The sequence below is a fragment of the Eublepharis macularius genome, chromosome 3 (assembly GCF_028583425.1).
Source record: "Eublepharis macularius isolate TG4126 chromosome 3, MPM_Emac_v1.0, whole genome shotgun sequence".
Lineage (NCBI taxonomy): Eukaryota > Metazoa > Chordata > Lepidosauria > Squamata > Eublepharidae > Eublepharis > Eublepharis macularius.
The window spans coordinates 72005053-72032099 of NC_072792.1; the positions used below are offsets into that span (position 1 = coordinate 72005053).

Below are 27047 nucleotides of genomic sequence, written 5' to 3' on the forward strand. Positions count from 1 at the left end.
TCCATTTCTAGTTTTCTACAATTGCTTTCTTAAATCAAATGGCAGTATTTGCAAAATTGTCACCGAATGATTGAATAGCTCGTGTGCCCTGAACCTGTTATTATAAGCTATATGCCACAGTTTAGAGGCTGGAAGTGGAGGTGCACAGGAGGAAGGAAAGTGTTGGGCCTCATCTGTATGGGCCTTTGGGGCTGGTGAATTGTTTCACCTTCTCTCTGCAAGTCACTACAGATGCAAGAGGATTCATGGGTGGTATACCAAAGGAGGAACTCATATGGGAAGGGAATGAAATCAGAGTGCAGAATCCCAAGCTCCTTTCCCAACTTTCCCCCATAGCAGTGGTTTTTTGATTTTGTGTGGATATTCCGACCTTTTGCAAAGTGAAGGTGAGAACTGTCTATGCCACTCTGAGCTCCTTTGAGGATGACCAGGATAAAAATTAATAGATAGCCGCATCTTACAGTTGAAAGAAATGCACAGTCAATACAAGATTCAACTCTATTAAAGCATATTTATATAGTTTACAGCATGTGGCTTGAAATCCCTTTATGACTGTCACTTGATAGAATTTCTTGGCAGTTTCCATAAAGACTAAACTTGTCTGATCTGTGGGATTCAGCCAGTCAATTGCTTCTCATAATTCTACACATAGCATTACTAGCATGAGGTCCATGAGAATCTCAAATGTTTTCTGTTTTACTATTTAATATTTATATTCTTTATCACCTAAAGAAGAAATAAAAATAGCAGCTGGTGAATTGTTTCACATTACAGTACTTGCAGGGAAAGCGCATGAGAAAAAAATGCAGGTACTAACACAATTTAGAGACTGAGTCACTGGTGTATCATTTGGGCATGTAGGCAGTTTGTACTACTCCCAAGTCACATGTGCTTGTACAGTTGTGTGACATTTAGAAGAGTTAAGTGACCTCAAGAGAGATTATTTGCTAGGCCAAAGCTAGGTGCAGAAAAAAAGGAACAGCATGCTTTGATTTATCCTAAATAACCTTGAACATTTAAAGAGAGGATGAGTGGATGAATGAGTATGTGGGCGGGAGCCAGGACCAAGATGGTGATCAGAGTGGCAGAGGAGAAAACTTAACACTTAACAAAACATGTCTTCAGTAGACATCTTCTAACACGAAGCTAACAGACTGCATTTTGTGCTTTAATATATTGGTTTTCTTGGTGCCAGGGGTAACAATTTGGACACTGGAGATTTATTTCAGCTTTTTATACTTTGTACTCTTAATCATTTGAATCCCAAGGCAGCTAACAATACTCCCATGAAAATAATAAAGAATAAAGAATAAATATCTAAAATAAATAAAAACCAATTAATGATATAGCATGGAGGGAGAATCTTTAAAAGCTCAGCAACAGCATAACACTGATATAAAAGTGACCCAGAATAAAACCAAAATAAGAACTGTAGTCAAGAAGTAAGAAGGTTTAATTGTATATGGCCAAAGGCCGTCACAATACAAAGTTAAAAACAGCAAAAATAGAAATCTTACAAGCATAAAATACAGTTATTAAAATAATAAAAATAGAATACAATTAAAATGGGACCTTAATAAATACCAGACAGTTATAAGAAAAGTTAGGTTTCTGAGGAAACAATCTTGGCCCTAATCTTTTTTGCAGCTAAGGCAAACGGGGATACTCTGCTAGTGACAAAAGAATCAGTATCAGATAACAAAAAAAATTAATTTGTCAATATCAGAAGTAAAGTTACGCCCCACTAATAAGTTGGCGAGAAATTTAGCTCTAACCACTGCATACATGGAACAATATAAGGTGTAATGTAGAAGATCCTCAGGAACTGAGGCACCGCATATGCAGAGACGGAGAGCCATTGGGGTTTGATGGTATCTCCCTGTAAGTAAAGCTGTCGGCATTGTTTGAAAGCGCAGGGAGGTAAATGATTTTCTGAGATTTTGGGATGTGATATTCACTAAATAAGGAGATCTAACACGATCTCTTTTGATCAGTTTAAACCAACGGGAAGATCTGGACAGGGAAATTGTAAGACTGTCCAAGAAAGCATCACATCTGTAGACCCAATTTTGTAAGTTGGGGCCATTATTTAAGACCCCCAACAAATCATCTGGAATGGTATAATGAACAAGAATGTTATTGTAGCAAGCTGCCCAGGGTGAGTCACTGTGTGTCATCAGCTGAAAGCATTGCTTGCTGAAAGTGTTGGTAATAACAGTATTACCCTTGCTCCAGAATTTAAGTATGGCCAAATGAACCCTAGCTCTAACTGAAGGCAGACCAAGTTCTGCCCTCATTAGGGCTGCAGGGGTCCCCTTGGGTAGGGCAAGCAATCGTCTAATGAAAAGGTTTTGAATTGATTCCAGACGGGTTATGATATGTTCAGTCAAAATAAGTCAATACAGAATTAAGGCAATGTAAAGCTGAAACCAAGTGCAGGATCAGAGCCACAATCACAGAATGTCGTGAGTAGAAAGGCCATTGCCTGGCACCAAAAATATAGTAAATTTGGTGCCAGGTGAATAGTTACCGGGAGGACAATTCAAAGTTGAGATGCCTCAGCAGAGAAATATTGGAAACAGTGAAGAGTTGCTAGAGAAGTCACCACTGTGTTGTAGTGGTCAGAATGTCAGGTTAGGATCTGGGAGAGCTGGATTTGAAAACTCAAATTGCCATGGAAATTCGCTGGGTCACCTTGGGCCATCAACCTCTCATGGACTCACCTGCATCTGTGGGCTATTGTAGACTAAAACAGAGGAGGGGAGAACATATTGTAAGCCCTTTTAGCTTGATTCCCCTCTGGGGAGAAAAGTGGGGTCTAAATATCTAATATATATATATAAATAAACTGGATGCAATTCTGTTCTTCTCTTTCTGCCAATCATTTTTAATTCATTATTATAGGTAATATGTCAGATATGGGAGTAATTTGTTTAGAAATTATTATGCTATTATGATCCAAGCGCAACCACCACCGCCCTCTATGTTTTTCCTTTGCTGTGTGTTCCACCAACTTTTTGTCAGTTTCTGCCCTCCTTGCTTCCTTTCCCATTCTTTCCTAAATATATCAAAACAGGGGTAAGGGGAAAATTGTAGTGCAGAGGATGGCTGAAGTTGAGAACTTCCTTCCAAGTAATGATTCTCTGCACTGAAGGCTTCTGAACATGCCTGGATATTCCATTTTAATTGATCTTTTGAAAACTAGTTTTTATTTCTCCTGGTATCCATTTGATCTAAATTCTTCTGAGGATAAATATCAATTTGCATTTTGAGTGCTTCCATTGTACTTATTTAGACATTCACCCAGCTTTATCGGAGTCACTTTTCCTGTTTTTAAATAGCTCAGCCTTATGGACAAGACAGGATAATGTGTTCTTTCTTCAGCACCAGTACCCATGCAATTAAGCTCCATTACATCACTGGATATTTAAATGTTTCCACAACCACATTGGATCTGATCATGGATAAGATGCTCCTATCTCCCTGGGGTGCTCAATGGGCATCTACATGCTAATTGAAAACAGGAGAAATGCCTCCACGCTTCAGGTTTTGTGCTAGAACTCTTGGACTATGCCACAAGAGTCTACTGAAGTCTATGTTTGCTGAATGACTGGAATTGGACCAAGGGGAACTAAGTCTCTCTCTCTCTCATTCTCTCTCTCTCTTTCTCTTTCTCTCTCTGTAATTAACAATCAATTGTATTTGCTTTTAAGAGGAAAAGGTTTGGAACTAAGCATAATCATGGATATAAGAATACAGCTGGACCATGGAGTTCAAGAAAACGGATCTGGTAGGTAGGAAGACCACCCAAGATTCAAGGCCCTTAAGAGGTGGGAACATAAAGATCATGGATGGAAAAATGTCAATGGTCAAAAGGGAAATTTACCAAAGTAGACAGTTTCTGAGTACTAAAACTGAGAACAACTCATACCATGTGTCATGAACTTGTATCGGTAAAAATATCCAAGCATGTTGGGAACATGCATCAAAGGCAATGTTCAATCAGGAAGGCCCACATAGGCATGGGTGCCTTGGCAACTGCCCTCAAGATTTCAAAGAAGAGAGAAAGAGGGATAAAAGGCAATCTCAAAGAGGGTGAAGCAGAAATATCCTGTTTCTCCTGACCAGTTGGTAACATCTCATCAGCTTAGCCTAGCCTTGTTTTGGGTAAATATAATGCAAGCTTGCTGAAATTCTATCTGCTTTATGTATTCAAGACCTTCTGCTGGAACTGTGTAGAATCTTGTCTTATATGTTTTTAAATTAGCTATTAGGTTCTTTAAAATGCACATACATTGGTGTACATAAGCTATATAGCAAAAGCTAAAATTCTGGCATATTCTGTAGTAGTTGACAACCATACAAGGTATAAGTCGTGAGGCATGAACTCTTGGAGAACAACGGAAAAAGCTAGACATAGTAGACTAAAGGTAAGATCCAGATATGAAGGCCCTTCAGAGAATGTTGACTTGGATTGATCTACTACAGTCAAAGATATTGCCCATCTTAAAGGTATTCAAAATATCCAGTTGATTATTGATTACACAACTGTAATCAACTTTGGGCTTCCTCTAGTCATCTGTAATTTTTGTGAGTACCATGTTTGGATCCCAAGTAAGATTTCTGTGTGAGCAGCAATGGTCCTTGTGCCAAATGGAAGTGCTAAAATTACTCCTCACTGTCTGGTTGTGAAACAGATTGTATCCCCACTACCTTTTTCATGTGTGCATAACATAAAAGATATTTCTTCTAAAACAATTTCAGAGTTAAATCATATGAAACATCTCTTGAACAGTCCGTTGCCCAATATGAACAATGTTAAAAACTGTATTAAAGTGTGGTGTGCTGCTGCAGTCCTTGTGCTACTGCTTCCATAAACAGAATTTTAAGTACGTCTTCCTTTCTGCTCATGTATTGCTGGATCCAACCCAATACGTGAGTTGGACAGAGTACTTCAGCAATTGCTAGATGAAAGGCAAAATAAAAATCAAGATACTTCTGCAATTATTAGGTGAGAAGCGGAAAGCTTAGAGACATCACAATAAGCTCAGCCACCTATCAAAAAACCTGACAGGCTGCAAGGAAGGAGCTTTTAGAAAGGATTAATGATCTACAATCTAAACATAAGGTAGACCCAAATCATAATACTTATACCAAAATTATTATGCCAAAAGGAACCTAGATGAACTAGATTAGTAAAAATAAATACAGGCAATAATATGTTACAACTGAATAACTAGGCCTACATATTTAAGTTTTGCGCTTATTATTGTATTAATGTATTTAAGAATCTGTAATATGATTTGGTTCTTTTTTTGTCAAGCATTGTTTTTCAAAAATAATGAAATAAAAAGACACAAAAAAGAAAGAAACAGAAGTCTTCATTAAGCAAATATAGTAGGCTTATGAGACCAATTTATTGAAGCAGAAGCCTTAGGCCATTTCCGCGTGTCCTTAGAGGTGCAGTTCACCTTTGGAACTGTGGTGGCTTTTCCCCAAGCATGCACATGTTATTGTTTGCCAACCATGTGCATTTTGGTTTTTTTGCTGGGCTTCCTGAGTATCCTGAGAGCCAGTTCCTGAGTTTCCTGCCAGTTTGGTGTAGTGGTTAAGAGTGCAGGACTCTAATCTGGAGAACTGGGTTTGATTCCCCAGTCCGCCACTTGAAGCCAGCTGGATGACCTTGGGCTAGTCATGGCTCTCTGGAGCGCTCTCAGCTTCACCCACCTCACAGGGTGTTTTATTATGGGGATGATGATAACATACTTTGTAAACCACTCTGAGTGGGCATTAAGTTGTCCTGAAGGGCGGTATATAAATCAAACATTATTATTATTATGTTATTATTACATGGACCATGCTTGCTTTGATATTTTCTTTTATTGTGGGTTCCTTTTTTTTATTTTCCGACATGAATTTGAAGCATTTCTGAATTTGAAGCATTTCTACTCCTCTCAGTCTCTGCTCAGATCTTCCCCTGAAGCTCTTGCCCTTCCCTCTTCACATTTCTATTCAGCCATAGAAGCCTGCTTGCAACACTAACTGCATGTGATTGCACATGTGCAAAGTAAAAAAAAAAATTAAAAGGGAATGGTTGCTTTAGTCTATGATGATGAAAGTGCCCAACCTTCCTTCAGAAACTTTTTTTTTGGACTGTTTGGACGTTTTCCTGCAACCTCACGACCAAAGGCAAGCACTTGGTACTGCATGTGGAAGAGGAGTTGTCGGGGCAACTCAGCAAAACACACACCCTAGGCAGGAAAAAGGTGGAAACAATGGGCTGTGAGGAAACAGCCTTTGAATAGAATAAAGAAAACACTGGTTTATCATGTATAATTTGATATGTAGTTCAATCAATGGCAGAAAGATTCTGTGCACATTAAACAACTGGATGTGTTTCTTCCGCCAGAGAAGAAATAATGAACAAGGCTTGGGGAGTCTGTGAGATTTTCCAACAATCTGCATTATTCTTTAAGAGGCAAAGATTTAGGTATTACTGTTACTCTGCAGTTCTGTGCCCATGTACCTGGAGGAAGTGAGTCCTTGAAATCCATGAAATTTAGTCAAAACTCTAGGATTGAAGATTAGCGATCTGAGATGGTCTCTTGTGCTTTTTAAAAAGTAAAAGTAAAAAGCCACCTCAGGGGGGATTGTCTCTGCAAAGAGGAATGGGAGAAACAGACTCAATTTCACAGGCAATTAAAACAAAGATTTATGAATTTTTAAAAAAACTGGATCCTATTAATATCTATCTATCTATCTATCTATCTATCTATCTATCTATCTATCTATCTATCTATCTATCTATCTATCTATCTATCTATCTATCTATCTATCTATCTATCTATCTAAAAAGTTACTATCTAAGAGAGCCAGTTTGGTGTGGTGGTTAAGAGCAGCAGGACTTTTATTCCCCACGCCTCTGCTTGAAGCCAGCTGACCTTGGGTCAGTCAGAGCTCTCTCAGCCCCACCTACCTCACAGGGTGATTGTCGTGAGGATAATATTAACACACTTCGTAAACCATTCTGAGTGGTGTTAAGGTTATTATTGTTTTGCACTTGAACAGCAAAATCTTGTGAGTTTGTCTCTGTTTTTATTTTACCTAGTTTCATAATGATTCCTTATCTGTTAAAGAACATATAAAATATATTGGACACAATTCACCCAATGTTAAGCATATTTAAACACTATTTATTTCAATAGCATAAGGTTAAGCATGAGCTTAATGTTCCTATTGAAGTCAATGGGACATTGTGTTCTTTGGGTCATATCTGTTGCATATGGATATTAATTCTACATCTGCATACAGTGTTCATTTTCATATAATTTATTCTCATATTCCTTGGAACAGAAAAAGAAAAAAAATGAAAACTTGTTTTCTGGAAAATGGTTTATTTGAATTCTGTTTTAAAATTGTACTGCATTTACCTCTACTGATATGATCAAACTCATTTTCAGGCATGTGCACACATGTTTTTACTTATATCATCCATGTGCTTTATATTAAGCAAAACAGATAAAAAGAAAGTTGATATAAATATGCAAAGATATTTTATAGAGTATCTTGTAGACTTGTACCTAGGACAGTCACAATCTTCTTATAAATATATAATTTGTTTCATGATCTGTCTTCATTACAATCTATTTAGTATCTCCATACATGGTTTTTGAAGACCTGCAAGAAAAAAGCAAATTTTGTGTACTCGAAGAAAATATACATACATTCCAAATATTCCAAATATTAACACATTATTTTGTACTGATTCATAATCATGTTCGGCCTGTTATAAAACTCTTGCCAAAAATTCACGAACACCAAACTTGCACAGGATCCTATTGAGTCAAGAGAAAAGAAGTCTGCTTTGTACCAGAACAGGACGGTGCTGCATAGGAATAATCCAACAAACCCAGGCTGATGTACGTGCAGACTCACAAGACCAGTCCATCAATCTCTCAGAATGGATGGGAATGGGTATTCCACACTGTACATGCTTTTTTATCTTTGAGTCTCATGCATGATCTTGTTTTGTGTGCACATCTCCAGATTAGAGCTAATGAGAGCTGAACTACACGAGACAGATTACATGTGTGGAGCACGCGATTGCACTTACATATGTTTCCCTCGTTACTTTCCTGTTCACTCACACACTTCAGGCACACAGCAGTCGATCCCATGTATGGACAGGCATGTTTTCCTCTGAGACGAAGGATGGTATCCCATTATGCACCTTCTCTTTGTGCATGCTCAAATCTTCCTTGGCAGTACAGAGCAAATTCGGTAAAATTTGGCCATTGTTTCCAATGGGAAACGCAATTGGGGGATTTCTGGGAGCCTGAGGGGGCATTTTGGACCAAATTTTACCAATTTTTGGGGGAACCTACTGCTAACTGTCCTCTAATGACACCCTATCTGTTTTCATGAAGATTAGACTTTGGGGTGCATTTTATGGGGGGGGGGCATTTTATGGCCCCTTGAAGAAGGTGCCCCCAGCCACCTCCAATATGTGTTATTTTCTATTGAGAAAACTATGGGAGCTATCCAGGTGGATGGGGGTAGCATTTCGCAAAAGAAATCTACAAAATTTTCAGGGAACGTACTCCTGACTGTCCTCTAAAGACCTCCCCCCCCCCAAGTTCTATGAAGATTGGACACCAAGGGGCTATTATATGGGTCCCCAAAGAAGGTGCCCTCATCCACCTCCAATCTCCATTATTCTCTATGGGGGAAACTAGGGGCGCTATCTAAGGGAGCTATGTGTAACTGTAAAATTTGAACCCTTGATCCAATCCACTTGAAATGGAAGGTCTTTAGTGGACATGCAAGACTACATTCCCTACAATGTTGGTGTCATTTGCTTGAAAAACAGCCACTCCAGACCCCCCTTAAATGAGTCCCCCATAGAGAATACTAGACCCCTAGAATTTGGGGATTCCAACCTTCCCCCAAACCCAAATGCCGTAATGTTATTGAAGGACCCAAATAATTGGGAATAAGAGTATTTATACCCTTTCTGAAATCCACATTAAAAAAAGCCACCTTTTTAAAAGGTGCACATCCCTACTCAAGTAGCATGTTTCTAATCAGGCTGTTAGTCTCACTGGAAATTAGTAGAGCAGAGAAGCACCAAGACAGATCTGCACTCATATTAAGAGCTGTTTCTGAAACATGCCCATTAGCTTTTCATGCTAGTAAAGAGAGCAAAAGAAAGTAATCAACTTCTCAAGTTTGCTGGAGGGACTTTAACTACCACCAGTGTACTTGCATTTCAATCTGAGTAATTACACTCTGCCTACACAAATTCTTCCTGCAGTTTCATTTGAAAATGTTCTTTAGCTGTTCCTGTCCTGAACGGTGCTATGAGTATTGCTAAATACTAAGAACTCAGAGCTTTGCAGCTGTAGGTGGATGAAATGACACCAATACAGGCAAGAGCAAACCTTGTCCTCAGTTTTAAGTGTACAGCTCCTATTAGTTTGATCCTGTACTGCTCCTCAGTTAGTAAATCAATTGGATAACAATTAAAGATGCCAATGAAAAGCATAGTTTGATATACCTATACACCAGAGGATATCTCTATGCATAAGTCACAATTCAGTCACAATTTTTGTTTTGCTTTATGTGCTTAAGCGAAATGTTGTTGACCTCAGAAGGCCTCGGGCTCAGTACCTGGCGTCTTCATTTATAGGATCTCAAATAGCAGATGGCGGGAAAGACCCACTTCTACCTGAGACCCTAAGAACCACTATCAGTAAGAATGTACATTGCTGAGCTAGATGGACCAATGCTCTGACTTAGTACAACGCAGCTTCTGAATGTTCATATACATTCAGAAACATCTACCCTACAGAAAAAAGCGAGTCACTTTAAATTGCCACTACTTAATTGAATAGTCAGCTCCCAGACATAAGGCTCTATATGAATAGTCATCTCTATTACATTTATCATGTTTGCACTGAACATTGTTGTCTAATTTACTTGACTTGTCTTAGAATATTATCAGCATATCATTTCTACCCTTATCTTTTTTTAGACTTTATCCTATGCCAGAATTCAAGGGAAATTCTTCGTCTTCACCTCCAATGTGATGAACCTGCTTTTGTGTCTCCTGCAGTAGACGTTGGGACCAAAGCACCAGCAATTTCTTATTCAGAAGCCATACAAGCTATATAAGAGAATAGGAACCAATGCAATATGATAATATCCTAAGCAATTCCCTTTCCTTTCATGGACTCTTGGGAAAGAGGCCTTTCTGGTGGGTTGTGCCATTTATTATTCTTTCAGAATTGACATATAACAGGCAATAGCAATGTAGATTAACAGCATATCTATATGGAGTTTCCCATCGTCCTTATATCGTTTTGAATTAAACTGAAATGCTTGAATAAAAGGTATAGTAGAATTCCATGTTGTCTTTCCAGCTAAGAAGGTTCCAGATGTGCTCTTTACACAGGCCATCTCCTTTGCAGATATGGAATAGGCCTAGGGTACCAGATTTGGGAAACTCCTGGAAATTTAGGGGGTGGAGCGTGGAGAATGGGTTTGGGGAGGGGAGAGATCTCAGCTTGATATCATTTTATTTTTATTTACGTCATTTATAGTCCTTCTTTCTCACTGAGGCTCAAGGCGGATTACACAGTATGAGATTAGTACATCAATTTCAAGGACATTTCCATAAACAATGCCATAGGGTAAATAAGCACAATTTTACAAATATCTCTGTTGCCTGGAGGTTGGGAACCTACAGTGAAATTAACCCCAAGCACTATGTCACTTCCAGAAATTGTATGTGTATTAATAAGCACACCCAGTGTTTAAAGAACGGTCTCATTAAATTTAACTTGTGAATCTCTACATCTGATTAACCAACTTTTGTGGAGTCCATAGAAGGATATTAAAATGGTTCTGTTCATCTTAGTATTGTGAAAACTGCATCCTGTATCAATAGTATAAACCAATTCTGGGAACACCTGTATAGCTATAATTGGTATTAAGAACAGGCAATCTAGAATCAGATACTTGTTTAAGGTCCCCTCTCTTCCCAACTTCACTTTGCCCAGTTATATGTGGACTACAGTGGGAAAACCTATATTATTTCCCCTTATTGAAGACGTTAAAAGCTTTCACACTGAATGACTTTTTGTTTGAGTTGGGCTTCCGTTTGTTACTCTAAACTGAGCATCCTAGTCCCCTTCCCCCACAGAATTCACTCAAGAACATTCCCTTCAGCCACAAATTTCCTTGCATTGCTTCAGTTGTGGGCTCCCAAACACACAATAGGTTTAAAATTCAAGCTCTGACAAAGACGAGTGAATGGCTGCTAACTGGAAAAAACAACAGAATGTGGAAGGGAACAGTAATAAATTTGGCATGTTAGGCTGCAGCCCTGTCACAGAGAAGCTTTCTCCCAGCTCTTCAACCAAATGCTATTTTGCTCAGTGCAATCTTGCTTTTTAAGAAACATTTCTACTTGGCTCATTACTTTAGTCAGTAAGAGTTTTGTTATTGACTTCAGTGGGAACAAGGATACTTTGCAAGCTTTAGAGAAATGACTGATTGGTGGATTTTTGTTCCTCGGTGCCATGCATATTCATTTTTGGATGTTCCACACAGCGCCAGCCCATTCTGCTCTCCTGTTAATTTCATACCAGAAATCTGTCATGACATCTCCTTTCAGCTTTTAGGCTACTATGACCTCTCCCAAACTGTCAAGTAGATTAATTAGCGAGTGGCATTTTCAAAAAGAAACAAGATGCTTCTAAAGCCTGGTTTTCCCCACCCCCATCTTAGGGCAGACATTTGAGCATTTTAAAGCAATAAACAGAATTTCATGAAGGATCATTGCTTTTTTAAAAGTATACAAGTCTGAATGTGGGCTAAAGCCTTGTCTGTCACATTTTGGAATGCATGCATAATGAAATCACTAACACTAAGAACATGGGGTAAAATTTAGATAGAATGACTTTACCCTATATAGCTGGTTTGTTGGGTCTTCGGTTAATTAAAGACTGGCATAATACATATACATAAAGGGAACACATTTTGGTGGCATTAACACTCTTAAGCATTTTGCCTTTGCAGTCTTATAACCTTTAACCACAATTACATGGTTGGGTTAGAATAGGGTTCTCTTAATATTTCCAGTGCAGAACAAGCAATTGTGTGCTGTGTGCCCAAAGATGCATGAAATGTTTCCCACTCAACAAGAATCCAAGCCAGAGCCCATGTGATGTTTATGCTGAAGCTGAACCCATTTATAGACACATTACTCACCACTGTCCCAGTTATTATACATGTCCCATGTTGATTTTTTTTAAAAAAAAATCTGTTGGCCTTTATGCAGTTTGGAGAACAGCAAAGGCTGCTGAATTAAAACCCATCTGGGTAACAAGGAAAGTTGCATGAGAGCAAGTTAAAAATAAACCAGTCATTGCACCATTTCACTGAGTGAACAAAAGATTACATGAGTTTTCAGAGAAAAAGTGAAAAGAATTTTTTTATGGAAAGAGCTTTTGTTCCTTCAGCATTTAAACAACAGGTCAGTAAATAAGGCATTTTATCAAAAAAAAAAAAAAAAGAAAATTCGATTTCAGTAAAAAAAAAGTTACAGTTTATAATCCTTTATAGGCTACAGGTAAAACTGGCATGCATTTTTGTGCATTATGATCTATAGATAAGAAAGCTAATAAAAATATATTTCAGTCCCTGTTCCAGGATGGGAATGTATTTTGCAGGGTTTTCAAAAGTATGACTCTGAACTCTGTTCTTAGAAACACATCCTGCTACCAGTATTTCACATTGATTTCTGTGGCATTTATGCAAGACTGAATCTTTTGCTGTTTAGTAGGCAAGAAATATTTTCCTTTGTGGAGTGGTGGGTCAGATTTTAGGGTGTATTACTTTAACTAGCTGACGTGATCTCATGGTGTAATGAGATCACCTTCCTTTCTAAATTAATACTTTTTTTCTACAGAGTGTTAGAGACAGCTGTCAGAATCACCAAACAGAAAGCACTGGTTTAAACTGAAAGTTCTGTAGTGCTACTTGAAACTTTTTTTTAAAGCCACTCTATATAATGAAGTGGTTATCAGAAAAAAGAATGGAAAAAATATTTCGTTAAATCTGTCTTACAATCATCAATTGTTAACACAATTTCTAATCTGTGTGTAACTTTTTAACTAGATGGTAAGTATAGGCACAGTTGAAATTAAGCCTGAGCAGTTTCAGCTTATTCATTTCCTCAGCTTCAACAAAGCACTTGCAATTAAGGCTCCCACATTCCACAGTTTTGGCGGGGGGGGGGGGCGTCCCTGCTGTTTCTAAGCAACAGCAGCATGCTGAAAAAGGGGAAAGTGCTTCCGTCTTCTGTTGCTGCAGCAAAACTGTCCTACGCTGCACTGAAAACAGGATAAAAAAATAAACTGTAAAACATGGTACAAAGCAAAAAGTTGAAAGTCCTGAAGGACAATTTTGGAAAAGAAAAAAACCTGAGAGAATAAAAAAGTACAACCAGGTGTTGACTGTCCCATAGGACAACAAGTTATTTCGCTATGGAGGCTGTAGTCTTAGTCAATTGGGTGGCTCACAGATTCTAGTAAATACTGTATAATACGGTTGACTTTTGACTGCCTTTTTCAGGACAATCACCTTTTGAAGAAAGGGGCTGGGCAATGGGGATAATTACCCTGGGCCTCCCACATGAAAAAGACTACATCTCGACTAGTATCATGTTTCAGTGTTTGAAATGATGTGATCCTTTTCTTTTCAAGGCAGGAACACTGCAAAAATGCAACTCAGGAGGACCAGTAGGGATTTCAGTACTTGGCAACTAACTCAAGCTCCATTTACTGGGCAGTATCTTCATTGGGAATATCTGCTGTTGTTGTGTGCTTTGACCTGCAAATTTAATTGATACATAAACAAACCACTGATTCATTTCTTTCTTCTGTCCTCCATGTTCCCAGGCAAACCAGTAACTTGGCTGACAGACTGGAGAGTGGGCTGATGGAGGCCAGCCAATGCAGCAAAGAATACTTAGTGATTTCCCTCTTGACCAACAGCTGGATGGTTGTTAGCGGTTGTTTTGCACCATACCAATAACTTGATCCAAAAACTAAAAGTACGAGCACCGCTTCTGCCATTAGTTGGCCATGTCAGAATTATGCTGTCCCACAGACTGGATCCTGAGAGTTACAATGTGGTATATAAAAACTCAATCACACATCAGAATATGCAGACACGGCAATCTGCTCTACAGACAGATGGGGAACAGCTCAGACAAATGTCAACTGACATATGTCTTGGAGAGATTAGACACCATGGACACATCCCAAACTCAAAAATAAAATTCCCATGCAGATGTGTCCTAATCAAGCCCAGCAATTTAAACCAGGCCTCCGAAACCTTCACAAACAGTCTTAAACTGCTAATAAAATATGGATCTGAGCTCCTAAAGGGAGACAGCAAAAGTCTATCATGTCTATTAAGATAGCACATATTCTGTAGCTCTCTGTTCTTTCTATTTAAAGCAATGACTGCACCTCAACCAACCTAGCTGTTTGTCTTTTTAATGGAATTAGTCGAATCAACTAGTCAGCCAGAATCAACTTTTTCCTGCCTGTTTGTCCCCAGCCACCTTCGATCTCCATTATTATCTATGGGGAAATTATGGGGGCTATCCAGGGAGATGGGGGTGGCATTTTGCAAAATAAATCTACCAAATCTACAAAATTAGCAGTAGGGGACCCAGTACTGCTAACTGTCCTCTAAAGATCTCCCCCTCCAGTTTCAGGGAGATTGGACCTTGGGGAGATCGTTTTAGAGCCCCCAAAGTAGGTGCCATTAGCCAACCCAGTTTTTACTATTGGGGAGACAAAATAGCATCAACTGGGAAAACCCATTGATCATGCCTTTCCCGGGGTTCAGTCTCCTTGGAACATGGCGGGGGGGGGGGTCTTTAGAGGACAGTGAGTAGGACTCCTGATTATTTGGAGGCTTTTGGACCTTGGGGAGGTCATTTTAGAGCCCCCCCCCAAAGTAGGTGCCATCAGCCACCCTATTTTTTACTATTGTGGAGAGAAAATGACAGCAACTGGGGAAACCCATCAATCATGCCTTTCCCGGGGTTCAATCTCCCTGAAACTTGGGGGTCTTTATTGGACAGTGAGGAGTAGGTCTCCTGAAAATGCAGAGGATTTTGCTTGCAAACTGCCTCCCCAGCCCCCAAGATAGCTTCCCTAGTTTTTCCCACAAGGAATAATGGAAATTGGAGGTGGCAGGGGGCAAATTCTTTCAGGGCCCATAAAGTGGCTTCCCAAAGTCCAATCTTCATGAAAATTGGGGAGTCTTTAGAGAGCAACTAGAATTAGGACCCCTGAAAATATGGTAAAATTCAGTCCTAAAATGCACCACCACCCCGATCCCCAAAAATCCCCAAATCACATTTCCCATTGGAAATAATGGCCAAATTTTACCCAATTTGCTCTTTTTTGCTAAGCCAAACTGGAGAACAAGTACCCCCCCCCCCCATCCCGTCCTTTTCAGGTTCATGTATCAGGCATGTTTCTGAACTTTTGCTCAGATGCTCAATCATGTTGCCATGATCTTTCTTCCCACTTTCTCCTTATCCCGACCAGTGTGCCACAGGGAGCAATACTCTCCCCATTATTATTTAATACCAAGCCCAACTGGTGCGGAGTTTCAGGCTTGGGTGTCACCAATATGCGGATGACACCCAGCTTTATCTGTTGTTAGATGGCCAGCCTGGATCGACACCGGGTGTCCTGGAGCATGCTTTTGAGGCTGTGGCTGGATGGTTGAGACAAAGTTGGCTGAAACTGAACCCTAGGAAGACAGAGATCATGTACTTGAGTCGTGGAGGGATGGTTTTGAGACCACGGCTTCCTATACTCAATGGGGCAATGCTTACACTGGCCCTGAGAGTTAGGAGCCTGGGGGTGATTTCTGATCCCTCCCTGAAGATGAAGGATCAGATCACTGTGGCTACCAGGTCTTCTTTTTACCATCTTCAATAAGCCAGGCAACTTGCCCCCTATCTATCATCCCGCTCAGGATGGATTACAACAATTTTTTTTAAAAAAACATTAAAATTAATTTATACAACATAAAACCATAAAAAGTTTTTAAAACATTCAATAATACAGTACACATAATATAATAGCAATATGGCAGCAGTCAATAAGTGCTACTTAACAAAGCAAGGTGATGGACAACCCTAGTAGGGAGGGTTCAGATCGTGCATTCTTCCTCCATTTTAAGAGTATTTATTATGGTTATTTATGTAAGCACTTAGTCACCTTGTACATTTGAGCTATTTTGACCATTCAAACTTATGAATTAATATTTGGATAGTTACTTGTTGTGTTATCATGGGGGATTGGGTAGCCCTATCCCTCCAGGTGTGGTTCGTCCACTTCTTGTTCTTCACACCAGATACCAGAGGAGCCTCTCGTTTGCCTACTTTTTAGGAGGGGCTGAAGAATGTGTCTTTTGCTGATATTACTAAGAATAACAGTAAGTTCACGTGCTATGAAGCCAGTTTTGGACTGGCCATGCTCTGAGTGCTAATTATGGTATATGTAGTATTGGTAAATACTGGACAAGGCAGTGACTGGGTGGCTGGCAGCTTGTTAAAATCTCCTGTATTTCTACTTGATGATGATCTGATCTTAGAGTACCTGACTTTCTGGCTGCCTAATGTGAATTGTAACAATAGAAATAGAGAAAAAGAGAAAGCATAATGAAAATTTTCCTAAAGATGACAACCGGTTAAATTGGAGGAAGTATTTCTTGTGAAAATCTCACTGTTCACAGACAACTATTTCTGATAATTTTACTTTAAAGTTAATCACAGCTGATTCATTTTGGATACAAAGGAATTTTAATCATGGAATTCTTCATTCTGGTTATCATCAAACCTCTGCAATATACTGCAAGTACAACACAGGAGCAAGCATACCATGTCCAAATTAAAGGGAGTGGTGATTTTATACAATATTATTAGATCTTTGTACATTCCACTTCCATATAGCTGTGACAAACAAATATGAGAAAAACTTGTAAAACAGTCAGAATGTTTAAAGACATTACAACAAATGCAGAGAGTGCAGCAAACAGAAAAATAATTTTGGGAGAAAGGTTGGTACCCCAAAATAAGGCTAGTATTTATGCTCTCAAGGAACATAATTACTTCATGTTCATGTTACAGTCATGGAAGTCACTAGTATGTGATATATATGTTGCGAATATTATACAGATAATACTGCTTTGGATTTTGAACAAGTTTAAAATTAAAGAGACAGAATGATATCTTTTGACTCTTAGCACTCTCAGGTTCATCTTTATAATAGACAATCAAAATTAGTGAATGTATAAAAAGAGATAAACTACTATTGAGAACTGAAACTGCAAACCATCATATGTATAACTCTGAACTGGGTCATAGAGTGTGGATCAATAGATCCACAAAATGGAGGTAGGGACTAGAGATGGGCACGAACAGCAATATGAACCCCCAAAAAAGCCATGAACAGCCCAATCTGCTGTTCGTGAGGCCCCATTCTAAACGAACAGGTGGTCGTTGCAAGCCTTGTTCGTTGCTCTTCGTCAAGCCAGACAGTCTGGCACCTGCAATCAATTCCCTTGGCAACTTAGGCAGGGATTGTCTGAACTCTGTCTGAACTCCTGCTGTTGCCCTGGAAACCCTTATCTAAGCCCAATTTAGCTTGATAGGCAGGTCTTCCTTTCAAGTGTGGAGCTCCAAATTTGTTACAACCAGGGAGCAAAGAGCAGGGGGGAGGGGGGCTCCCAGCTCTGACTTTGCGGACAGTGGAGAGGGAGAGAGACAGTTGCTGTTGGCATTTTGATAGAATGCATTGGAGCTTGAATTTTCTTTGTGTGTGGTGGGATAGAGATCTACCCTTTCAAGTTCCAGAGCTGCTGCCAGGCTCTGGGCCAAGCTATTATTTATTATTGCTACCTTTCCTGCTGCCTGCTCAGGTAAGGTTTCTGGGAGTGGTGCGGTAGGGATCTTGGCTTGGATAATGGTTGGAGGAGAGCCTGCTGGCCCCCATGAACAGCCAACCAGGAACATGTTTGTGAACAGGGCCATGTTCATGGTTGTTTGTGAGTCCCTGTTTGTGGATGGCAACAAACAACTAACATCATGTTTGGTGTTTTTTTCTGTTTGTGCCCATCTCTAGTAGGGACAGATGGGGGGGATTTCTCTACAAACCTAAGGGAAGTCCCAAGTTTGCATGCAAATTTTTAAAAATTGGGATATAGAAATAACAACTGTAGCTTTAAGAAAAGAATGTCCACTAAACTCTCAACTGGGCAACCACAACAGTGTTGCTGAACATTCAAAGCCTTGGTTTCTGTAAAGAAAAGCCATGGGGGGCAGGGGTAGACTTGGAGACCAAAAAAGCCCAGAAAAGGGTCCCTTCTCCCTCTACTGTCATGTCCCCTGATTACCTCACCAGGGACAGGCCCAGAGGCAACTATGGAGGATGCACTAGACACACTACTCAGCCCATTCTAGAGGTAGTGGTCACGCACAACTGGTCTCAGCACCATTGGCAGTCATGGTGCAACTGGGCTTGGCTCAAGCCTATTCGAAACCACCCTGCAGCTGGGCCTAGGCTTGCCAGCCCTCTGCCAGGGGTAAAAGAACCCTCACCTGCTGCCCCCCCCAGCTCCACTTACCTGGCTGATGGAGGAAAAAGAAATGTGCACTCCCATGCTTCCCCATCACACTGGAAAATGATGTCATTTCACGGCATGACAAGGGAGCTGCAAGTCACACTGAAGCCCAATTCATTAAAAACTTCCCTTTGGGAGATGATTTTTTAATGAACAGGGTTTCAGTGTGACCTGCAGCTCCCCCTCTTCCTGTGTAACAAGAGAGCTGTGTGATGTGCTGAAGGCTAATTCATTAAAAATCACCTCCAAACAGGCAATTTTTAATGAATTGGGCTTCGGTGCAACCTGCAACTCCATTGCATGGTGAATACCTTACTGCCCCTGCCTGAATCACCCCTGTTTGGGCCCCTGAGGGACCTGGTAAACCTAACTGGTCCTGGCAATTGAGCACCACACAATACGGCCCACAGGATAAGAAGCACCAGGGATCATTTCGTAGAAAAAGAGCTGGAGGAACTCATTAGCATAACTCATTAGCATAACTTATCAGCATATGCCACATCCCTTGACAGCACCAGAAGTGTGTCATTAGCATAACTTATTTGCGTATGCCACACCCCCTGACATCACCTATCCTGGCTGTTTTGGACCCAATCATGGCCATTCAGGGCTGAAATTGGGCCCAAAATGGCAAAAAGGGGCTGAAAAATCCTGGCCATTCAGGGCTGAAAAAGGGGCCCAAAATGGTCAGGATCGGGCTGCTGCTGAGCAGAAGAGTGATCCACCACCCGTCAGAGGCCCAATCCGGGCCATTTTGGCCCCAATCCAGGCCGAAACAGGCCCAAAATGGCCAAGAGTCAGGTGGGCGGGGCCACCTGACATGTGACCTCTTTGAGGAACTGCCGGAACTGCGTTCCTGCGTGTTCCCCTCAAATTGAGCCCTGAAAAGCACTAATGTAAAGTTTGATAACATCTGTACCATTGGATTTGACTGCACAGTTTTGAATAAGGCCTTAAAACAGGTGGTGGAGGTTTCCAGACATGAAGGGCTGAACAACCCAGCTTTTAATTATTTATCTTACTAAGTACTGTAAATAACCTTTTTCTAGCTACCCATGCTAAAACCCAAACCATTATAAGAATATGCAACAGCCAAGATATTCAGCATTTTATCCTCATACAATTGGATAACAGAACATATTGTGAATTTATTACTGCAAAGGAAAGAAAAAACAGGAAGGAACTATATTTCTGGTTGCCAGGGAAACCCAGAAGGACATACTATTATCAGAGCAGAATACTTTTTTCTGCTTTGGTATTTAAATGAGAAAATGAGTAGATTAATTTCTGCAAATGCATTGCATAGAGAAGAAGTTAGAAAAATGTGAAGAATGTTGTTTAGAGAGTTTTTTTAAAGTAAAACCAAAGCTGAATCTAAACGTGTACTGTTCACATGCATTTCAATACAGTCATAGAAACAGATGGAAAAGCTTTTATTTAGCAGAACTTGAGTGCCTCCTTGAGGAACCAGTTATTTCTGCGTCCCTCAGCTACTTCTGCCGTAGAATGAATCCAGGTACATAAAAATCCTTTCACTTGTTCAGTGAGACACAATCTAAAATAGTGATTCTGGGTCATGTCATCCTGTCACCTCAAGCCTAAACATTGTAAAGCTTTCATATGCTTCTCTCTTTGTTACTGATTGTCTATTCATTACAATCTACATTTTTACCTGCCCTTTTTCCAGGAACACATTATCTCCCCTATCACATTTTATCTTCACAACAACCTGGTGAGGCAGTAAGTGACTGACACAAAAGTAAACACTGCACTTCATGGTTAAGTGGTGATCTGAGCACAACTTTTCTAGTCATTTCATACCACATTTATGTTTTTATGCTTGAATGCATATATGAGAAACCTATCTGATAATAGCAGTGGTGGTTCTGAAGTAATGAGATGATACTTTTTGTGGGATCTACTAGAGAGGTCAGGTTATACAGGCTATTAGTCGTTTTCAATAAATGGCTGTATAGACTAAAGAGTCCCTTTATATATGAAAAATTGCTTGGGTAGGCAGAGCAGATTTTATTTTAAACACCAGATCTCCGTGTTATACCACAAACTGCTTCCCCTCTATGATGCCCCCTCCCTTTTTTGTTTTATTTAAACAACTTAAATGGCACTAGAGGCATTTTTAAATTCAAAAACAACAAAGTATTTTATTTAACATAGATAGGAAATGTCAGGGTAAATCAAGGTTGAAAATTTCTGAAGTAATTCAATATAGATAATCCTAAGGAATATCAGTACATGTACAGACTTTAGTTCTTAGGTTTCAGACTAATTAGAGGTTCTTAAGCTCTTCACAGTTACTTAAATCTTTATGTTGAGAGGCTTTTGTTCCACTGTTTTCCCAAACACTTTAATATACCTTCTTTGAGTATTCTTTTATTCTTTTTGGTTTACAGAATGCTGGTACTCTCTCTTTCAGTATCCAGATCCCTTCTCTTGAAACACCAGTACTCGTCTTGAGTTTTTAATTGACCCTTAAAGGCTCAAAGGCAGTTTCTAACCACACTAGACCAGGGATCTCTTCACTCTTCAGAGCTAACTCCCCATTTGACTGGGTAGAGAAATTCTCCTCTCACTATCCCCTTTCTTTGGACTGAACGGGACTCTGCACCTACTGCACCTACTTCCCAAAATTCCTTGCCAATTTTTTCCTGTCTGTGTTAAATAGCTCTCAGTCAGTGCTAAATCTCAAAACTGTCAATACTCAACTTCTCTTAGCTAGGGCTGAAACCAGACTCCCACCTCCCCAGCATCCAGTTCATTTGTCTTTTTCTGTTCAGCTCATGCTACCCAATCAGATTCCTTGGAGTAGACTGTCATGCAAACCTCTCTGTTTCTGTGAAGAATTAACCCTTCACAGTCCTTCAGGTGTTTGTACAGCACTTCTAAGCTTTTTAAAAATGCAGTTCGTCACACCCTCAGTTTGAAGTGCAGATTGCCAGGAAGGCTATCGTTTGAGAAATATAAGCCCAAAGCCCACTTTGCCCACACAGAATTAGTTGTCTATTTCTTTGCTTTCTAGAACAAAATCGGAGTCCTGTAGCACCTTAAAGAGCAACATTTTCCAGGGTATAAGCTTCTGTGAATCAGGGCTTACTTTGTTCAGATATTCATCAGAAATTCATTTGTTCTACTACTACAGACTAACATGGCTGTCTATACAAAACTATGCTTTCATTCGAGCATTTGTTTTTTAAAAAGCTTAGTTAATTGGCTGTGTGTTCATTTAGTGAAATATTTAGGAATTTCACTAAAGCATAGCAGTGTATTAGTTGCAACTTGACAGATTAATGGATGTACGTTGGAAAAGGTGGTTTTATTTTCATGGACCAAGGCAACAATTCATGCCTAATAAGGAAGTCCCACTGAGATCAGTGCAACTTACCTCTGAATAAACATGCTTAGGAACAATTCATTTATTTAATTTTTATTTAAAATATTTCTATGCCACCTTTCCACCTAACTGAGTGTCTCCCAGGTAGCAAACTATAAAAGTTCTGTGGTATAAAACATGTTAGGTCAATTTACCCAAATCTCACAGGGTAGATCCAGACCCCTTTCCATGAGGATACTTCCTCTCATGGAAAGGAGTGAGGAGAATGATTTCCTTGGATTCCTCCCATCCCAGTGCAAGCTCTCACCTCACCTCACCTCACCTGCCATTATTCATTTCACCCAGGAGTGGCTTCAGAAGGGCCCCAGGGAAAGTAGACAGAAGGTGGAGGCAGAAAAAAATTCATTCCATGAGTAAAGCTCTCCTCGTGGGTGTTTAGATCTAACCTATATAAACACATTGAAAGTACACAACTAGTGTACACATGTGGTTTGATCCATAGATGTGACTTGGGTTTCACTGAGTTCAACAGGAATTAAAGTAAGTGTGCATATGATTCCAGCTTCAAATGACAACAGTTCTTCCTATAAAATGCACCATCTGACCTTTTTGTATCTTTCCTTTTCCTAAATGCCAGTAAGACTGTGTTCTATATTTTTGCTGTAAATGGTTTCTACTTTAATCCATATAGATACTATTTTGTTTAAAGAAAAACTTTGTTTGCTTAGGCTTGACGTTCAAAATGAGGTCAGTTGCTGTACATTTCCCTCTGCATGCGTCATTGGGATTCTCTTGCTGTTGGGGATGCCTTTTCTGCTCTTTCATGTTTCTACAATAAAAGCTCTTTCCAATTTCACTTTTTGGATCCAGTAATATGATGTAGACAATCCATCTTCTCTCTGGAATGTTTGTCTGGAAATATGGAAGAGCTTCTCTTCCCTAAGTGCACTTACTGGCATTGTGCTTGTGCAACACAAACAGTTCTGTAAGACCAAACTGCATAGGCGTAACAGCAATTTGGAACAAAGTTTGCTCCAAGGCAAGAAATGTGAATGGATACTGAACAATAAAAAGAACTGCCTTTGCTTCCTGTCAGGCACATAACAGTCCATTTTAAGGCCAAAAAAGGTTTTGCTTCCCTTCCTGCTCTGACCAAGTAATAACAAATAAGGTTCCGTATGTTTATTTTAGCCAGTTTAAAACCTCTGAAGTAGGCAGAAGATGCATCTTCTAGTACTGAAGAGAAATGAGACATAACACCTTCTAAATATTACTCTGACTCAGAGCTCTTTAAAATAAAACAGATGCAATATCCCTTTGGGGATATGGTAAGCCTATATTTGAACACTTTTTAGGCCTTAATTGTTAGTTGGCATTTAGCCATCAGTGTCTGACAGCATCAACAGACATAGTGCATGGTTGCAGTCCTGGTAGAAAAGGGAATCTATGCATGGGGTTAGCTTTTAGCAACATTTAAGTTTGCTTATTGCAAACTATAGCTTTTTTACAGCTGAACCTTTTAAGTGTTCCACATGATTGCTAAGGACCAAATTACACGACATACCTGATACATGTCAGCTCATGGGTGCATTACTAGACTTGTAATCAGCTGTACATCAGGAGAACTGACTTTTAAAATCATTTGTTCTCTGTGTGCTGTGAAGGAGTGCTACAAGGAGGTAGAAAAAGCTTTTGGTTTCCTCCCATTTGGCTTCCACCAGCAGAAATGGCGGCGGCAGCAGGGGGGGGGCTTTGCCCCTTTTTTCTAGCTCACATGCTTTAAAGACACATGACCTGACTCGTGTTGGGCATATCATGTAGTATATGTGCCACAGTTCCAGCAAACTCCCCTTGCTGGCTGCAAGATCCTGTGCCACATGTTGTACCATGGAAGGTGTCCCAACTCAACAGCAACTTCTCAGGTTTGCACGGTGAGTCCTGGAAGGGGAAGGTAGTAAAAAATCTCCCAGAAATTCATTTCATTTGTGAAAGCCTTGAATCCAATCCAATAGCTTATTTAACTATATTTCGTGCAGATGTGAAAGTTTTCATTTGGCATACCTTAAACTAGTTGGTTCTTGTTGATTTTTGTTAAATTTAATCAATCAATCAATTAATTAATTAACCCTCCTAGGCCAGATGAGGTTCACTCAAAAGTACATAAAGAACTTTCAAAAAAAAGTTTGGCAATCTTCTTTCAGGCCTCTTGGAGGACAGGTGACGTGTCGAAATACTGGAGGAGGGCAAATGTCATCCCAGTGTTCAAGAAAGGAAAAAAGGACAATCCTGACTGGCCACAGGCCAGTCAGCCTGAACTCTGTTCCAGGGAAGATACTGGAAGAGATATTAAAGGTGTCAGTCTGCAAACATCTAATGGACAACATGGTGATATGGGGAAAACTGCCAGACCAATGTCACCTCCTTCTGTGATGGAGTGACAGGCTTACTGGATCATGGATTATGATCCAGTAGTTTATCTGGATTTCAGTAAAGATTTTGACAAGGTTCCTCATGATGTTCTTATGGGTAAACTGGTAGACTGTGGACTGGAATCTAAGATGGTGAGATGGATAGGGAACTGGCTGGATAACCACATCCAAAGAGTAGTTGTTAATGGCATCATGTCTGATTGGAGGGAGGTGTCCAGTGGAGTGCTACAGGGCTCAGTCCTGGGCCCAGTGCTTTTCAATATTTTTATAAATGATCTGGACGAGGGTATGAAAGGATTACTCATTAAATTTGCAGATGACACCAAGCTTGGAGGAGTAGCAAATACCCTTGAAGACAGGGATATAATTCAACGAGATCTGAACACATTGGAAAAGTGGGCAGATTAGAATAAGATGCAATTTAACATGGATAGGTGTCTTGTTCTCCACCTGGGTAACAAAAATACAATGCATACATACTGGATGATGGATACACTTTTGTGTAGCAGTGTATGTGAACAAAATCTTGGGGTATGGGTGGATGAGAAGCTAAATATGAGCAGTCAGTGTGATACAACAGCCAAAAAGTGAATACAGTCTTGGGGTGTATAAACAAAGGCATGACATCCATTTCACAGGATGTCATATCCCACTATATATTGTGCAGTTCAGGCCCCACCTGGAGTAATCTATGCAGTTCTGGAGGCCTCACTTCAAAAAGGATGTGGAGAACTTGGAATGGGTACAGTGGAGAGGAACTAGGATATTCAAGGGCTTGGAGACCAAGCCCTACAAGGAAAGACTGAGGGACCTGGGAATGTTCATTTTGGAGAAGAGGAGGTTGAGGGGGACATGATTACTCTCTTTTACATAAAAGGCTGTCATTTAGCGGAAGGAAGGGAGCTGTTCCTGTTGGCAGTGGAGGACAGGTCTCGAAACAATGGGTTTAAACTACAGGAGGGAAGGTATTGGTTGGATGTTAGGAAAAACTTCACATTAAGAGTAATTCAGCAGTGGAATTGGCTGCTTAAGGATGTGGTAGGTTCCCCCTCATTGGCAGTCTTCAAGGAGCAGCTGGACGAATACTTGTCAGTAATGTTTTGGCTGTTCCAGTTGGACTGTCACTAGATGGTCTGTAAGGACCCTTCCAACTCTATGATTCTATTTTAATTACTGCATTTATACCCCAAATTTCTCCCCAGTGGGAACTCAAAGTGACTTACATAATTGTCCTTTCCTCAATTTTTTACCCACAACAACCTTGTGGGGTAGGTTAAGCCGAGCTTGTGTGACTGGCTCAAGGTCAACCAGAGAAGGGTTTGAATCTGAACTTCTCAGATCCTAGTCTAACATTCTAACGACTACACCACACTGGCACGATCTGAATTTATGGTTAAGCTTTTACTGTTTCGGATGTGTATTAATTCAAATGATTGATTTGTTATATTTCAAATTGTATTTTATTGTGTGTGATGAAGCAAACTAAAATTTTATCAATTATATGAGGGCGGAAATGAAGTATACTCAATTCCAAATTTTCCCCAAATGAGTAATCAATCTAATTATCAATCTGACTAAAAAGATACAGGAAACAGTAAGGGAGTTGTATCTTCCTACTTTGGAAGGACTGAATAAATATTTTTATCTGAAACTGGTAGATTTACAGTAGACTTCAATGGACTTAGAAGAAAGTAACTTTATTTAGGATTAAACAGTAAAATTCCTGATAAAGATAAGAATCTGAAAAACTGATAAAGATAAGCAATCTGAACAGTTTGGAATAATCTGGGCAAGATGGAAGTGATGCTTGTTGGGAAGGCAGAGATCTTGAAGGACATTGTACTCCCCACTTTCGATAGAGTTCTTCTGACCCTTGCAGACATGGTTAGGAGCCTAGGAGTCATGTTAGATCCAGCGCTACTACTAGAGCAACAAGTTAAGGCAGTGGCAAAAAAACGCCTTTTACAACCTCACTCTAGCCTGGAAGATGGCTTCTTACCTCGACATGGCCGACCTGACCCCTGGATCCATGCTATGGTAACATCAAGACTTGACTATTGTAATGCACTATACATAGGTCTCCCATCCAAATTAACTTGAAGACTCCAATTGGTGCAAAACACTGCAGCACGACTGCTATCAGGAGAGAGTAGGAGCATGAACATCACCCCCATTCTACAGTCACTCCATTGGCAACCTATCAGCTACCATACTCAATTCAAGGTATTGGTTATCACATACAAAGCTCTTCACGGTCTTGGCCCAGCATTCCTACAGGACCGCCTCCCTATGTTCCTCCATGGCAGCTTCGCCCATCTGAACAGCGTCTCCTACAGGTGCCACCCAGCACATGGGCAAAATCAACAGCAGCCCATACACAGGCTTTCTCTGTGGTTGCCCCTACCCTATGGAACTGCCTGCCTGAGGTCAGGAGAGCCCCCACTCTCCTAGCTTTCTGCAAACGATGCAAAATCAAATTATTCAAAAGGGCTTTTGCGTTGTAGGGAGGGTCTCTCAGATGTTTTGCTAATGAGTTAAGGACCATAAAC

The 27047-nt window shown here is 40.1% G+C and overlaps 1 protein-coding gene across 3 annotated transcripts in view; it reads right to left on the minus strand.

Moving 5' to 3' along the window:
• Window positions 1-1430: 1430 nt before the first annotated feature.
• SMPX (small muscle protein X-linked) overlaps window positions 1431-27047 on the minus strand; it is a 58729-nt gene continuing 33112 nt past the window's right edge. For all 3 annotated transcript variants that reach the window (XM_054974942.1, XM_054974943.1, XM_054974944.1), the window contains exon 5: window positions 1431-7677. The gene's annotated coding sequence lies outside the window, so the exon portion shown is untranslated. The remainder of the gene's footprint in view (window positions 7678-27047) is intronic.